The following is a 15,949-nucleotide window of genomic DNA, read 5'->3' as shown; positions in this document are numbered from 1 at the left end:
CACGCTGGATGCCAGCTGGCTGAGAGGCAACAGCAAGGCATACATCAGCCGCCACGAGCAATGGAGGAGACGTTGCAAGATCCTGCTTCTCGACCTCTCTCAAACAATAGCTTTATTGGCATTGGGGAGGGGGCTCAGGACACAGTGTCTCAGGAGGGAACTTTTCTTTTCTTTTGTTGTGAAGACCTGAATCTCCCTCTACCTTCCCTGATATAGTGAGCAGCCAAGATGGTGCGGAAGCTGCAGAGTGTAGGTTGAACTCCCAGAGGTGGGGTTGACTGAGAGTCGGTGATAAGGGTTGGGAACAGAACAAGTATGGATGGTGGGAATGAGAGGGGTGGTTGATGCGGTAGAAATAGCCTGTGTGGAAAAGGATCCATGCAGTGTCACAGACGAGAGTGGAGGTGTGTAACAGTATGTCAAAATGGCATTGTTATTATGTTATTATTAAATGTAAGTAAGCGTCATTTAACACAACAATCAACAAGAGTGGAACAATATATTGTATACAATATACGCAGGACTGTGATTTTAATAATCCCTGTTGGGATTTTGTTGCCAAATCAAAGTTATAGGCTTTGCAGCAGCACCATGACAGGCAGATGATGGCGGGTCTCAGCTGGATGGCTTCATAGTGTAGAACAAAAGGAAATAAATTATTCATCACAATGATAGCACAACGTATCATCACATGAATATTATGTCAGTCAAACAAGTATATTAGTACATTAGCAGAATGAAACCCACGCATACATTTCAGAGTTCCTCCAAACACAGACATCTGTCCTCTCATGCTGGAGAGGATACTTTTCAATCTGCAAGATGGCAAACTAGGCCAATCCAGCTGGAATACCAAATGAATATATCATGCGTGTTTTGTTTGGAGGTCATCTTGTTTCCCCAACAAGAATGATCAAGTATCATTTGTGATGCCCCTGCTATGAAAGGATCATTCCAAGATGTTTATCATAAATAGTCAATATGAAAACATGTAATAACTAACAATATAGTGGGAGACGTTGTGCATCAGCTTAATAATTGTGGGGTGACTATGGGTCAGTGGTTAGCATGCCCGTCTTTCAATCAAGAGTTGGCAGTTCAATCCCCGCCCTAGTCAATGTGTCCTTGAGCAAGACACTTAACCCTGCATTGCTCCCCGTAGCTGTGTCTACGGTATATAATGTAAAGTGTCTTTGAGTATCTTAAAAAGCACTATATAAATTAAAAGGACTATTATTAATGAATAACTATCATGCTGACATGTGCAAAAGACTGAAGAGGAATTGAAAATCAAGACGCCAGACCCCTAAATTAACTCACGGGGGAAAATAACAGTTAATACTGGCTTAATGACAGCATTGAGCCAACAATCGCATCATTTTTTTCTTTTTTTGAAAACTATTATAAAGCAATTTAATTGATGAAAAACAAGCCACTGACACTCTCTGTCGCTGGCTACTCTCACACTGTGCTGCTCTGATACCACCGACGTTATATATGAACATGTAGATTGATATCAAAGCAGTCGTTGGACCCGGTTAGGAGGCCGGCTGCCAGTGCTCAAGCTTGTGCGTAACGGGACATTGTATATGCTTTCTTCACCCACTCTCGTTCGCAAGGCGGTACAGCGGAGCATAAAGAAAAACACCAGGAAGACCATCAGGCTTTGTAGCCAATTGTGAATAGGGGCCAAACCGTGGAATGAATTACCACTTCTGAGTCTGTATGTGACGCCATTGGGCCCCAAACGAGTTACATACGGAAAGAGACTAACCAAGATAGCTCAGCTGATAGATTTATTATTATATATATATATATATATATATATATATATATATATATATATATATATATATAATAGCCCCTATTTAAATAACAAGTTGTCCAAAGAGCAAAGGCCCCTTCGACCCCCGTGTTAAATGTTGAACATACCTATATAAGCCTTCAGCATACACATTGACATCATCAATATATCTTGTCTTTGATTCTCTGCAGGAATTCATAATATTCTAATGATTTTCTGACACCAGCCGACACCCCAACATGTGCACTTGGGGTGGAGGTCTACTGGCCCTACTTTCTCTTCCTGTACCTGGAAGCAGGGGTTTCAGGCCCTAACCAACCGTAACTGTGAAACTGCCACACGATGGCAGCATCACTCACCTCTCTCTCTCTCTCTCTCTCTCTCTCCCTCTCTCTCTCTCTCTCTCTCTCTCTCTCCCTCTCTCTCTCTCTCTACCGCACGAGGCGGACTGCCGCCCAGTGTCACTCATTTGCGCCGCTCGTGCAGATCGAGGTTGTGCGGCAGTTTTTTTCTTTTCCATTCCTTTCCAGTCGTGATATGGGAGCCACCAGCACTGACTGGGGCGCCTTGATCGGAGGAGGGGAGGCGAGGAGCCCGGCACAGGTGAGCAGGTTAAATCGATTATTATTAATTGGGAAAAAAAAAAAAAGTTTTGACAGACAGAAGGAAGATAGAAAGATAGAAACACTGTTTATGAGACATATTTTAATTAGCACACGCCGCTGCTTTCCAGATAATTATTATTAAAGTAATTCAATTTTAATTAATGTTTTCTCTGATTGCTAACGTGAAAGAGACAGTTCACTGTGTATTGTTGCCAACCGAGAGTTATGCATTTTTTTCTCATCATCCCCTCTATTTATTGACACTGATGTGCAGGATTGAGAGGGGATGAAACCGTGTTTCCATCTTCCTCCTTGTTTATGTAGTCATCAAAGGCAATACGCTTAAATTTGGCTGCTTATAATTATGTAATTATATTCACTGCATTTGACTCAGTCACCGTTTAATTAATGATCATTTACAGCAGCCCACTTTGAGCTGATGGTTATTTAAAGTACTCGGGTTTCTCACTAAGAAGACTACTGCAATCAGTTTCATATTAAACTGTTACATTTTCTCCCTGATTTCACCACTTATTTGTTAATTTCCTCAAACTCCACAAAAAAATCTAAATGTCAGAGCCGAGACTTTTATACAGACAGAAACATAGTGAGCATGTATTTTCTAGAAAGTAGGCCGAGATGGAAGGTTAGCTTCAAAGGAAAAATAGTTGATTGATGTACAGTAGCAGAAGTTAATGGACTACAGGCAGAGAACTTTGCATAAAGACAGATAACATTTTTGTTTAATATTTAGGACTCATTCTGAGAAACCTGGACTGAGAATAAGTGCTTAAACTGTAGCTGAACTTTAGGTCTTATCACTTATTTTATGAGAGGTGTGTCCATTTAAGAGTATGGATGGCTAAACATACAGTAAGTAGAAGACTGTATGGGGATGGGTAAACATACAGTAAGTAGGAGGAGGAGAGTTCAGGGTTAACTCAAGTCAATTTCATTACATTTCAAGTCAATTTCAATTCAATTTCATTCAATTTCATTCAATTTCATTCAATTCCAATATCCCAAATCCCAAATTGCCTTGAGGGCTTTACAATGTGTACAGTACATTACACCTTCTCTGTTTGCGATAAGGAACAGAACTGTATGTTGTGTGCACGGATTAACCAACATGATTAAATGACAGTGAACATATATTGAACAATTGGAACCAGGAGGATGTTAAGCAGCTTCCAGGTGAAATATAACCTGAGCCACAGCCTCCTCTCTACAGGAGAGACACAGGAAGCAAACTGAAGCACATCATTGCCACTGATAGAAAACAAGCACAGACAAAGAGAGAGTGAGAAAGACAAGCGATGAGGCTGAATCTCCTTGGGGATGGAGGCAGGAGAGAGGGAGAGAGAGAGAGAGAGAGGGAGAGAGAGAGGGAGAGAGAGAGAAGGTCCCAGGACGGACGATTGGCCTGCCCAGTGAAGCCGGTGGAGAAGAAAGAGAGAGAGAGAGAGCTGTGCTCGTGGGACATTGAGATGCAGTGGCTTTCAAAAGTTTACATTACTCTCGTTGGCAGGACAAGCTATACTACATCTACTCGGTGTAAATGATACGCTGGGGTTGACAAAATAATGAAACAATAACAATAAGCTGCGCTGCTGTCTCTGCAGAAAGCTTTGTGTGTCAAAAATAAGCTTCATTGAAAGTGAAGGCAAAAAGATAGAAAAAGGCCCCGTTTAAGGAGGTTTAAAGAGATCGGACAGGTAGGAAGGGGCGTACCCATTTACAGTTTTGAGCTGTGGGTCATCAAAAGCACCATAAAGTCTTAACTAACACAGGTAGTAGGGAGCCAATGAAGGGAAGCAACAAAAAAAAACGGTGTAATATAGTTTTATTCAAGATTCTACCTGCAGTGTAGACTTAGTTGCCTACTAGCATGTGGGAGGCCTGACAACCAAATGCGACAATAATCCAAACTGGATGATTAAAATATGCTGCATCTATGAATAAAGGTGCATCTGCTTCGTCATTGCTGGGTCCGTTGACCTGCTGAGACCCGCATGAAAAGATTAGTACGAGTTTGTTTCACGTCAACATCTCAAAAAATGTCTGCCAGAGGTCTGGACACTTGAAAAGGTCTGCCGTTGTTCAATTATCCCCAACACGGTGAACTGATTGCTGACATTTAAGTGCTGACGTGCCGCAATTTCTCCATCCTTTATTACAGTGCAGTTTGTCTAATAGGAACATGAGCTGCACACACTCACTCACTCATTACTGCATCCACACACAAATACACACGCCACCCATCGATGCAAATGCACTTCAGCAGCAGCTGTATATTTGATTATTATTATTTTATTGACTGCAAACATTGTAATAGCTCTGGACAACAGTAAGATAACTGCCCTGGTAGACTGCAGATTGCACTGTTTGCACGATGTGAGCATGTGTGTGTTTATTTGTGCACAAGAGAGAGAGAGAGGGTTAAAGAGACGAAGAGAGGGATACAAAATAAAGAGAGAAAAGAGCTTGAATAGAAGTCCTAAATATAATTACATTGACAGTCTTATATTGTCGTATTCTAGCGAGTAAAGGTGTAGAAGTCAGGTGGCAAGGACAGGAAACATCCTTGTGATGTGTTCTCAAGCTTTCTTAGGAGAAAGCACCCTGCCTGATACAGAACTTTAAAGACACAATTTCAGCACTGGCTGGCAGCCATAGATAAGCCCTGGTCGAGGCAAATGAAGGTAAAACAGCTGATTAGTCACAGAAAAAGTGATTTTGTGGATCTTTCTGGTCTAAAAACAGTCAACGTCTTGTCCCCGCACTGTCCTGTCCTTATTAGCCACTCCCTGTAGACATTAAGGAAAGAGACGGAGCCTTTGGGCTAAATTTAAGCCGTCGGCATCAACGCCAACTCATTAGCCTGATTCTCTGGGCTAGCCAGGCCTTATTCCTCCCTATCAATCTCACCTCACCCGAAGAAACATATCCGCCTACACTTTCTGCCTCTCGGTCATCAGAGATACGTTATCATATGGGGCGTCGTAAAGTCAACACAACTGTGGTATACTTTTTCTTAACCAGTATTTCTATACATTTGTGCCAGACTGTCTCTTCCTGAATGTTTCTTGATACCATGTTGTTTAATGGGTTTCCTCTTTTGACTTGTACATGACAAACAGCTACTTTAAATCTACTGACTTTAAAAAAGGGACACAGTGCTGACAGTATTAGTTGATGTCATTTAGTTGTAGAATGCATGCATCGTCCCAGCTTAGTGGAATAACAGTGCGCTTGGGTCGTCAAGAAGTGAGTAGACATTTCTGTTATTGACAATGCAGACAGCCAATGAGTGGAGCTTTCAAATTCTTAAGGTGAGCAACGGCTTAATGGTCAATATGCACCAGACCTTCTGCAGACCTTCTGAAGCTGAAACGGTGCTTCTAAGCAACTTCCTTGCGTGCCGATGCTCAGCTGTCCTCCTCCAGTCGTTTGATGCTCCTTTGACATTGTCTGAGTCCCTTGTGTATGAGCACGGGGTTTCCCAGTGGTCCTAAATGTATAAAAAGCAGTGTGCCAGCCAAACATATCTCACACAGCAATGAAGAAACACAACCCGGCTTCGAATGACTTTTTTTTTTCCCACAGTTGCACTGGTGCGCCTAGCTTTCTTCATTTCCTCGTGATGCCAAATTGTGCCAGCAGCGTAAAGTGGGGAAACCAATGGCTCCTTCACCACTTCCTGCCCCCCCTTGGTAGTTCTATGGGGTCAGATCAGTCTCAATAATTGCAAATGCACACAGAGACTCACAAATGCAAACACTAAGATTCACAAATGCGCACAGAACAATTCACAAATATGTTCGATTTACAAATGCACGCAGAAGGATTCACAAACACCTTCCAATGCACACATAAATAAATTACGATTTATATAAATGTAAAAGAAAAATCACGAATACACACACAAATACACACGCACACACACACAGAGCCCACTCCATCCTTTAATGCATGTAGTTGTACACAGGTTGCACGAGGATCATAAAACATCAACATATTGCATCACATGCTAAAGTAGAAATTAAATGACTGACATTTCAGGATTATTAATCAAAGATGGTGACCTAACATAAGATGTACATCATTAGATCAGATAGAGTTTAGGTCGTGAGACGGTTGCCGACGTGTCTTTCATCTTGGAATTGACTCAGAAGGTGAAAACAATAACAGTGTCACTGTCACGGCCGGGAAGCATTGTATGCATAAGTGAAATGTCAACCGTGGCTGTGTCAATCTCTTAAAGCTAGGATTACATTTCTGGCTTGTGTTTGAAATTCCTGAATCATTGTTGACCTTCTAATTCTGCTACAAGTTACTTCATGAAGGAAGCAGGTGAGAGCCAGGGTCAGGTTTCTTTTCCTGTGGAACAACGGAGATTGTTTGACTTGTACATGACTTGAATGAGATCGTTTATTCAGTGAGATGAGGTAATGATGCGCTTTGCTGCGCGCCCATCTCGTTCCCCGGTGCTTGACAGAACGTATAGATAAACCAGTAAAATGTTATCATTAGTGAAACGTCTGTGTTTCAAGAATTGAGCTTCATCTTGAAGAGTTGGAAAAGTGGTCATGAAAAGCTTCGAGCATCATTTTAGCCAGCTGTTGCTTTTATTATTAATATTGTTTGATGTGTCGTTAAACCTTTACCTTTGCTTCCGTGAACGTATTTAAAGCATGATTTCCCGGCAGCGCTTATGCAGAAAGAGATATTGATTCGGACAGCGAATGCAATGAGAAAGTGGAAAAACCGATCAGTCCTAACTAAATCCATGGGGGAGGCACACGGTGGGCGATGGCCCCCGGATAGATGCTCCATTTCCACGGCCTGCCGGTCTTCCTCTGTGAGCACACGTAACTTTGTCCGTGTGCTTCCTTCCATGCTCATGTTTGTGTGTTACTCACTTTCATTCCGCTGTCATTCCCCGTTTACCACCTCCATCCAGGGAGCTGGCACCCTTATTGTGACGAGCCCAGCGCGCCCAATTGCCCGCTCACAACCCATTACCCTCACCCACACAGCTTTATTCACAGGACACGCTCCGTCCACTCACAGCTGCATCTTGCTCCAGCCATGCGTGCACGAGGCTGGTGTGTGATTTGGTGTGTCCCAGTGAGCGCGTGGAAAAAAACGAGCGCCTCGTCGGAATGAGGAAAATAAATAAATAAATAAATATATATATATATATATATATATATATATATATATATATATATATATATATATATATTACGTAATTGCAGGTGGCGTTGTTGTTTCTAGGCCGGGTTTAAGGTTTTGTTTATATCTGGCTATATAATGTTTACTCTTTGCTTTTTGTTGTTTATTTGGATTCACTTTAGTTTTTTACCTCGCGCAACAACCATATGAAGAAATTACAGAAACCATGTTCACACACACAGAAATAGACTCTATTGTATGTATTCGAAAGAAAAGATGAATTCATTGGGTGTCAATTTTATTATTTTATTTATTTTCAAAGTTTAGTTTGCTAATTGGGTTCTATTGGACCCAAATCAGCAGCAGCTCCTGGCCCAGCCCAAACTCTATAAGAAGACGAGAACAAACACACTGGGCGTGCTACATTATCTGAATTAATTAAACCATTTATCTATCTATCTATATATCTGTCTATCTGTCTGTCTGCCTGTCTGTATATCTATCTATCTGTCTATCTATCTATCTATCTATCTATCTATCTATCTATCTATCTATCTATCTATCTATCTATCTATCTATCTATCTATCTATCTATCTATCTATCTATCTATCTATCTATCTATCTATCTATCTATCTATCTATTTATCTATCTATGTATCTGTCTGTCTGTCTGTCTGTCTGTCTGTCTGTCTGTCTGTATATATATCTGTCTATCTATCTATCTGTCTATCTATCTATCTATCTATCTATCTATCTATCTATCTATCTATCTATCTATCTATCTATTTATCTATCTATGTATCTGTCTGCCTGTCTGTCTGTCTGTCTGTATATCTATCTATCTATCTATCTATCTATCTATCTATCTATCTATCTATCTATCTATCTATCTATCTAACTTGAAGAAACAAAATTGTTTCTACAGCCACACTGGATGTTAAAAAAATTCAGTAATCCTTATTTTAGCCGCCAAATATGGTCTTTAAAGTGGATAATACATGTCTCCAGATGCTGCCTCGTCATTCTGCCACTTGTTACTCAGACTGGTATTAACACGAATCCACCAGATCCACCGTCCTGTTTGCACATCACATGCTACGGCCACAACGCTTATGTGGACTCAACACTCAGCCAGCCAGTGGAGCAAAAGTCCTTTCGTATTTCATCTCAAATCTTCTTTCCCTCCTACATGTGACCCTGGTTTGAGATAATGAGTTAATTCTCAGCAGACTTTGTTCAACAGGATCTATCATTACAGCAATTATTTCAGGCTTATGGCCGAGAATGTTGTGAGTTCAAGGTGCGCTGCTGGAGGAAAAATGATCTGCCGTATAAATGTGCTTTTAGGTTGAAGATGAACTGAGTAGTGTGTTGCATGTTTTTATATGTATGGGACAATAATAATAGTAATCGTAATACTACTACTACTACTAATAATAATAGTTATTATTATTATTGCCATAGTAGTAATAGTATGTTGAGTTATTAGCCAAGTAATGTTTACTAAAGTACTTTTATATAAAACAAATTACTAGTCATGAGCCTTGCTAGCATGAGCAGTGTTAGCATCTATAGAAACATTATTGACAGAGAATCCAAAACCATATAACATGAATTGGTTTGACGAGTGAGCCCTGGTGAAGAAAACACAGCAACATCAACAAGCGCCGAGCAAAAATTATGGAGACGAAAAAAAAAAAACAAGGATCCGAGAAATTACATGTGAAAACGGTTATTTTTCCACTGAGAGTTTTCGTGACATTCAATATACTCTAGATGAATTGTGTGTTGTTGAATTGTGTGTTGGTGTGCTGGCGGCTGGCGGTGGGCACTTATTTGATGGTTTTGAATTGTGTCCCAAACAATTCAATTGAGCAATTTTTCCACTTTCGTCATTTCTCCAGTTCTTCTCTTTCCTGCTGCTGCTTTCAGTTCACATAGTATTATAGCAACAACGGTCCTGTGTGTGTGTGTGTGTGTGTGCCTGTGTGTGCGTGTGTGCGTGTGTGTGAGTGAGTGTGTGTGTGTGTGTTTGTGTGTGTGTAAGAGACCAACCGGATGGTGTTTTTTGCTTTTGGCTGATCATTGCTCAGTTAAACTTTCTGTTTTGCAGTTGCGTCATAAAAATAGTGGCAAAAATTCATACGTGATCTTTCCACAAGCTCAAAGTCAGTGGACTGGAAGAGCCTCGTTAAGTGTGCCGTGCATCTCTCCTGATTTATAATGCCATTTGACATCAGTTGTAAAATGTTTCTCAAGTTTCAAGATCAGATTGCGTTTTCGCTGATATTTAATACCTCATTTACAGCCCCGGTCGATTTGGTGACACCTGTGGCTTCACACAGTTGTGGAGAAGTTAGCAGCAAACCGTCTGAGCGACATTTGAACTCGTGCAGGGTGTGTGGAAGGCAAACATAATCCAGAAACACAAACACACTGGGCTTCTGTGTGAGGCTCCAGGTGCATTTGGAAAAAGAAGGTTGGCGTTCAGTGTTGTTTCCAGGTCTCCACATACGGGTAAACAACACCTCCATCTGTGAGTCTTAATCATACAGCACCATTCATTGGCAAATGTTTAAAGATGCACTTCAAAAATATTGACGGACCTAAAAGAAGAAGAGCGAGTGCCATCATTAAGTGCTAGATTAATTGCAGAAGAGACAGAGGCTGTGTTCCAAATGGCAGACTAACATATTCACACTGCTTTTCACGACGCCAAAATGAAGTATGAAGTCCGTTCCAAATGCATAATATGTTGCTTTTGGGTGTGTGAGAAATGCCCGGATGTATTCTAGATTAGCAAAAGATTCTTGGTATATAGAGCCTAGTGGACATACTCAACTGCCCAAAATGCATTGCAGCTCCACGGACTCAAACGGTTTAAATAATTAATATTTGGATAAAATAAGTATATGAAGGTTAGTGGTGTTAAGATGCGGTTAAAAAGGGAAATGTACTTTAAAAAACACATTTAACACAAACATATTTGAAAACAATATATTTGGGGGTGCTCAGTGGCGTAGTGGCTATAGCACCATCACCTCACAGCAAGAGGGGCCCGGGTCCTTCTGGGTATTCTCCTCATGACAGCGGAGGGATTCTGTGGGTTCCTTCAGGGTTCTCCGGCTTCCTCCTAAAAGACATGCAGCTCAGGTAATTGGAGACTCTAAATTGCCCTTAGGTGTGAATGGTTGTCTGTCTCTCTCTCTCTCTCTCTCTCTCTCTATATATATATATATATATATATATATATATATATATATATATATATATATATAATTGAATATGTTTGAATACTTTCATTTTTTAGACAAGGTAGAAAAGTTAATAGTTCATTTGTTGGAGGCTGTTTTCAGCGGCAGATTAATGCAGTACACATCTATTGCTTCACTGAGTATTTATCGGCACCAGGCTGGTGAATTTGGGATTGGGATCATAATGAAGGAACATGTCACCCACTGCTAGTGTCTAATCAACTACATCCGGCTTTGGCTACACAGGCAAGTTTGATCTGCTCACTTATGGCTTATGAGATTTCGGGTGATGTTTCATATCGTGCTTATCTTTTAAATCTAACAATTGATGTTCATCCACACTGTTTAGAACCTAGACACTACAGCACGTCCTCAGGTGAGAGCATCTGTCCGGCAATAGTTTGCTTAAGAGGCAGCCTTCCTTACTCAAACAATTAAAATTACAGTAGGAGAGTCTGTTGAGTATGATACCTCTCAATCTCCTTGGCAACAGGACCAGAGACTCCTCCTCCGCATACAAACACAAATATGTGCATACACACACACACACACACATGGTTCAGCCCTCTCACAATCTGAGGTGTGAGATTATGTGAGAAGTACTTCCCACCTGACAGAAATCAAATGACTGGAGAGTTAAAGATAATTTAATTAGCTGGATTCACTGAAAAATAGTGTTTAATCAAACTAATGTGATCTGAAATTGTTAGTCTTTCTTTGCGTCCCAAATGATCTCAGCAAACACTGGTGGGCATGTTGTCAAGCAGTCAGCATATTGCACGTTGTTCTTGTTGAGATGTCTGCACACCTGCTCATTGTTATTCAGTGTGAAATTTGTGTGTGTGTGCGTGTGGTTGTGTTTGTGTGCGTGTGTGCAAGTGGTCAGTCTGCTGAAAGCCAATCAGACACACGAGATAAGGTTCAACACATGCCTCATTGATGCAGAATAAATCTTCACAAGGTGATGGATAGGTGTGTCAGAAATTGATTAGAAACAGAATCACAGCACGTTGTGTGATGGAGGAAACCCAAATTGAAGTCCTGAAGTGAAAATAGCCTAGAAATGCATATTTCCAGGGACGTCTTGGACACAAACATAAAGCGTTTCTTCAGTCAAGTAGAATCAGGTTTTCAGACATCAGGTAGGCAGTTAGTGCAGCCCAGAAGTCCAGGAAGTTTCCCAGATGGCAAGTGAGCATCTTCTAATTACAGCTCACGTCAGATGAGTCAGTCAGTCCTCCTACGTCGTCTGTCTGCCTGTTTGTTTCTATCTATCTATCTATTAATCTGTCGTTCTGTATATATAACTACATATGTATAGATGGTTCAGTGTCTTTAATAATGTTCATATTGCTGATTTGTTGCCTGTGTAGCTTTATGGATGCCAATCTGTCAATCGGTTGTTCCACCACTTTGTTCCACGGCAGGTCAAAGCTTTCTTTCATACAGTGAAATACCAATAAATAATAAATAACACTAATTTAATGGGTTGGCACTACATTTTGCACGGACATTCATGGAGCCCAGAGGATGAACCCTAATGACTTTGTAGATTTACTGACTTTTACTTTTGTGCCAGCATGAGGTTCAGATTTATGGTTTTAAGAACTGTAATGTGCCTCAACCATTATTGTGTGACTTACCATGAAAATTGTTCCCTACGGGATGAATTGTAATAAGTGTGGTGATCCTTTTGACTTGTCGTTTAGTCCCATCATCAAGTCAGAAAGAAAACATGTCCAATACTTTGGTCTATGACCAAATAGAAAACTGACCTCCCAAACAGCTTCAGAAGTGTGCTGTGCAAAACTGAGTATGCTAACATTAAAAACCAGGATGATAACCACATAGTAAACATTATACCTGTCAAACATTAGCGTGTTATTATTATCATTGACATTTGAATTTAGCTGTCAAGCGCCTCCATGCCGAAGTCGTGTCACAGAGCTGCTGGTGCCTCAGGACTCTTAGTCGTATTTATATTTCCATTTACAATTTTCCCATTCAAATCAGCTTTTAATTAATTAATTACAGTTTTGGATATGTTTCTAGAGTTTGGGTCAAAAATAAATAATGGTGATGTTTTTTTTCTCAACACTTAAATGAGGGAGGAAAAAAACCCACAATATAATCAAAAGAAACTTTTTGAATAGCAATAAGGACAATAATAGTGGGCTAAAGAGGACAGAAATAGTCACAGTGCCACCGAGTCTCTGCCTGCTCTCCAGAGTTCACTCTGTTCTGTGCAGCGGTGTCAGCCCGATGTGAAATGGACACGATGAGCTGTGAAAACGCGCCTCCCTGGACGCACATCACACAAGAGACCCGCAGCAGTGACACGGCTCTTCACCCGTCTGGCTCGCTCTCCTTTTTTTCCCCCCTATTGTTGAAATTCAGATTGAGCAAATATTTTCTCATTCCCTAGATGTGTGAGTAACTGAGTGAGCAACGAGTACGAGGGTGGGCGGTGTTAGTTTTGTTGTCCAGTGTTGATTTCTGTATAATGCTCATTACAGATCCCTCTACGGACCATTTGAAATGCAAACAGTAATCAGTCATGTTTCGGTGTTCTGTTAAAAACTGGGTGTCGTAATGAGAATGCAAAGCTGAACAACATCCAATCTGTGCACCATTGTTGAGCCAAATTATTCCTGCAGCAACTTGACATTTAAATATATTTGCTGTGTGTATAATCAGTGTTTTTCTGTGGTCCTAATCATGGATGCGGGTACAAGAGCTAGGTGCCCGAGTGTTCAAGGGCCCCTAAAGGCCTCAGTCTGCTTCAAATTAGTGCTTGTTAGATCGCATGGCATTTATTTTATTGGCCTGCTGTGTGGAGGTGCAAAAGTAAGCAGGATTTGATCTACTTTCTCAAACTCTCTTTATTTTATTCTTACTTTTTTATTTTTCATTTGACAGACGACGGTGTCGAAATGGAGGGGCGAGATGGTTCATTTCAATTCAATTGATGTTGTATAGCCCAAAATCACGAAGCACACATTTGCATCGGCCTCGGTTTCTTGTCTGACGTCACACGTCATTTTTTACGTTCCCCTACTTTTTTTCTCCGTTTTTTTTTTATGGATTTCCATGAACTGGAATATTATTTAGCACAATTAATGCATTACAACTGCACGGCATTACAACACGTTCACTGTTTATAGCGACAGTAAATATACTAGGTGATTATCAGCGTTTGTAATCAACTTTCTATTTTTTTCACCTAAAGACAAATATGTGTTTTTTTCTCCGCATAATTACATTTCTTTTCAAATAACTTCACAATCTTACAGCCTTGAGTACATGCACGCCTGGTTGAGAATTTAGAAAATCCTAAAACATCTGTGTGTGTGCTCATCTGTCCATGGTTGTCCACACGTGTTCACAAACATGGCGCATGTAAGTGCACATGGTACGGCTGCTCTTCACGAGGTTATCTTCTTGTGTTATCTTCTTGTGTTATCTTTCTGCTCTCCTCAAGTCAGTGGAGCTGTTGATAGAAAACACCTTTGTTTTGGTTTCGATTTCAGCTCAATTCCACAGTCCCATGAATGTTATGTATTATGTAAAGACAGACCTGCAAAAGCCGTTGATTCGGCCCCGGGGTTCGCAGCCTTTCTTTGTCTCTGGGGACCAGCTAGCAAATCAAGACCAGTCGGGCTGACCCACACTGTAACTGTTTAGTCAAATGGTTCTCTGCCCAGATTGATGGATAGATAGCACATTGTCAAGATAAAATAAAGTGATTGGTTTTAGTTGAACTCACATCAAAGCCTCACAGTCAACATTGCAACGACACCAGATCGGACAATTAAAAAATGACTGGACGAAATGATACGCAGATGTGATAAACTGAAATCGGTGATCTGCCTGCAGGAAGTGGGAGTCGTTGACCGGATCGCCGGCTGTCACGGTCTGTCAGATGATATTGACCGTAGAGTGCGATAAGACTAGACAGCAGTCGTAAAAAGGCAACGAAAGCAAATGTTGTAATAGGTGCTTAAACCTGATAAGGCATCTACAACTGCACTGATGAAAGGTTCTCTGCTGTTCCTCAAGAACAGATACTTACTGTAAAATAACTCGGACCGTCAATCGGAGACCTTTTCAACCTTTACTTGTCATTTCTGTCACGTTGGCTGATTTTTGACAATATCCTCTCAGTCAACTGTATTGTAAACATAGAGAGAAATTGCATGTACCTGTGTCTTGGTGAAATATATATTTCTTTGTATTTTATAATACATCTGATTTTAGTCGTGCTAGCAGCAACTAAGTGTATCGGACGACCCACCACTGGTGAAGACAAAATTATTGCAACAACTATTAGATGGATTGCAATGAAAACTTGGTACATAATTTGAAGCTTCCTCGTGGATCCATTTGAAGAACGTTGGTCGTCCTTTGCCTTTTCTTTTTGGATTTAGTTGAAAATCATTAACTGATTTCAGGTCAATTGTTGGAATTGGAATTGGAAAGAATGCAAGTTTAAGTCCCTTCCTCATTGGCTTCACTGTTAATGAACCTGGTTGTCGCTGAATGCTGCAAATAGGCACAAACAGCAGTCAGTCCACACAGAGTCCACAATGAGATCAAAATTGCTTGACAAAGACATCAATTATAGTAATAATATACACAAACATCCTTTTTGCCACATGTCAGATTAGATAAAGCAAAACTGTCATACACATTTGTTTTTTTCTTCTTTTTGGGTTCATTTCTGGACTGCCCACTTGGGCTTACTTAAGAGAGCTGTAATCAGCTGAGGCATACAGGGTCCTGGTCGATAATGACCCTGAGTCAATGCTTTAACGTCTCTCATTTGTCTGTGAAGTAAATGTCCTCTTAATACCTCGGGCTGTTCTTATAATCAATATGTTGCCGGCAGGGTCAGGCAGACTGTCCATCAAAGGGAGAACCAGGATCTGCTGCTACCCAACTAGTCCCAGAGGTGCTGTTCTGGAGCTAATGCCTGACCTTTGACCTCCCTTGAAAGGGAAGTAAGAACGGAGAATTTCTCCTGTGGCACTCACTAAAGCATGGTATTATTGTTGCATTATAAAGACAAACTAACATGCTGATGGAATCTGGCAAAGACAGCTGATGC

The sequence above is a fragment of the Cyclopterus lumpus genome, chromosome 12 (genome assembly GCF_009769545.1).
Source record: "Cyclopterus lumpus isolate fCycLum1 chromosome 12, fCycLum1.pri, whole genome shotgun sequence".
NCBI lineage: Eukaryota > Metazoa > Chordata > Actinopteri > Perciformes > Cyclopteridae > Cyclopterus > Cyclopterus lumpus.
This window is presented reverse-complemented; position numbering follows the sequence as displayed.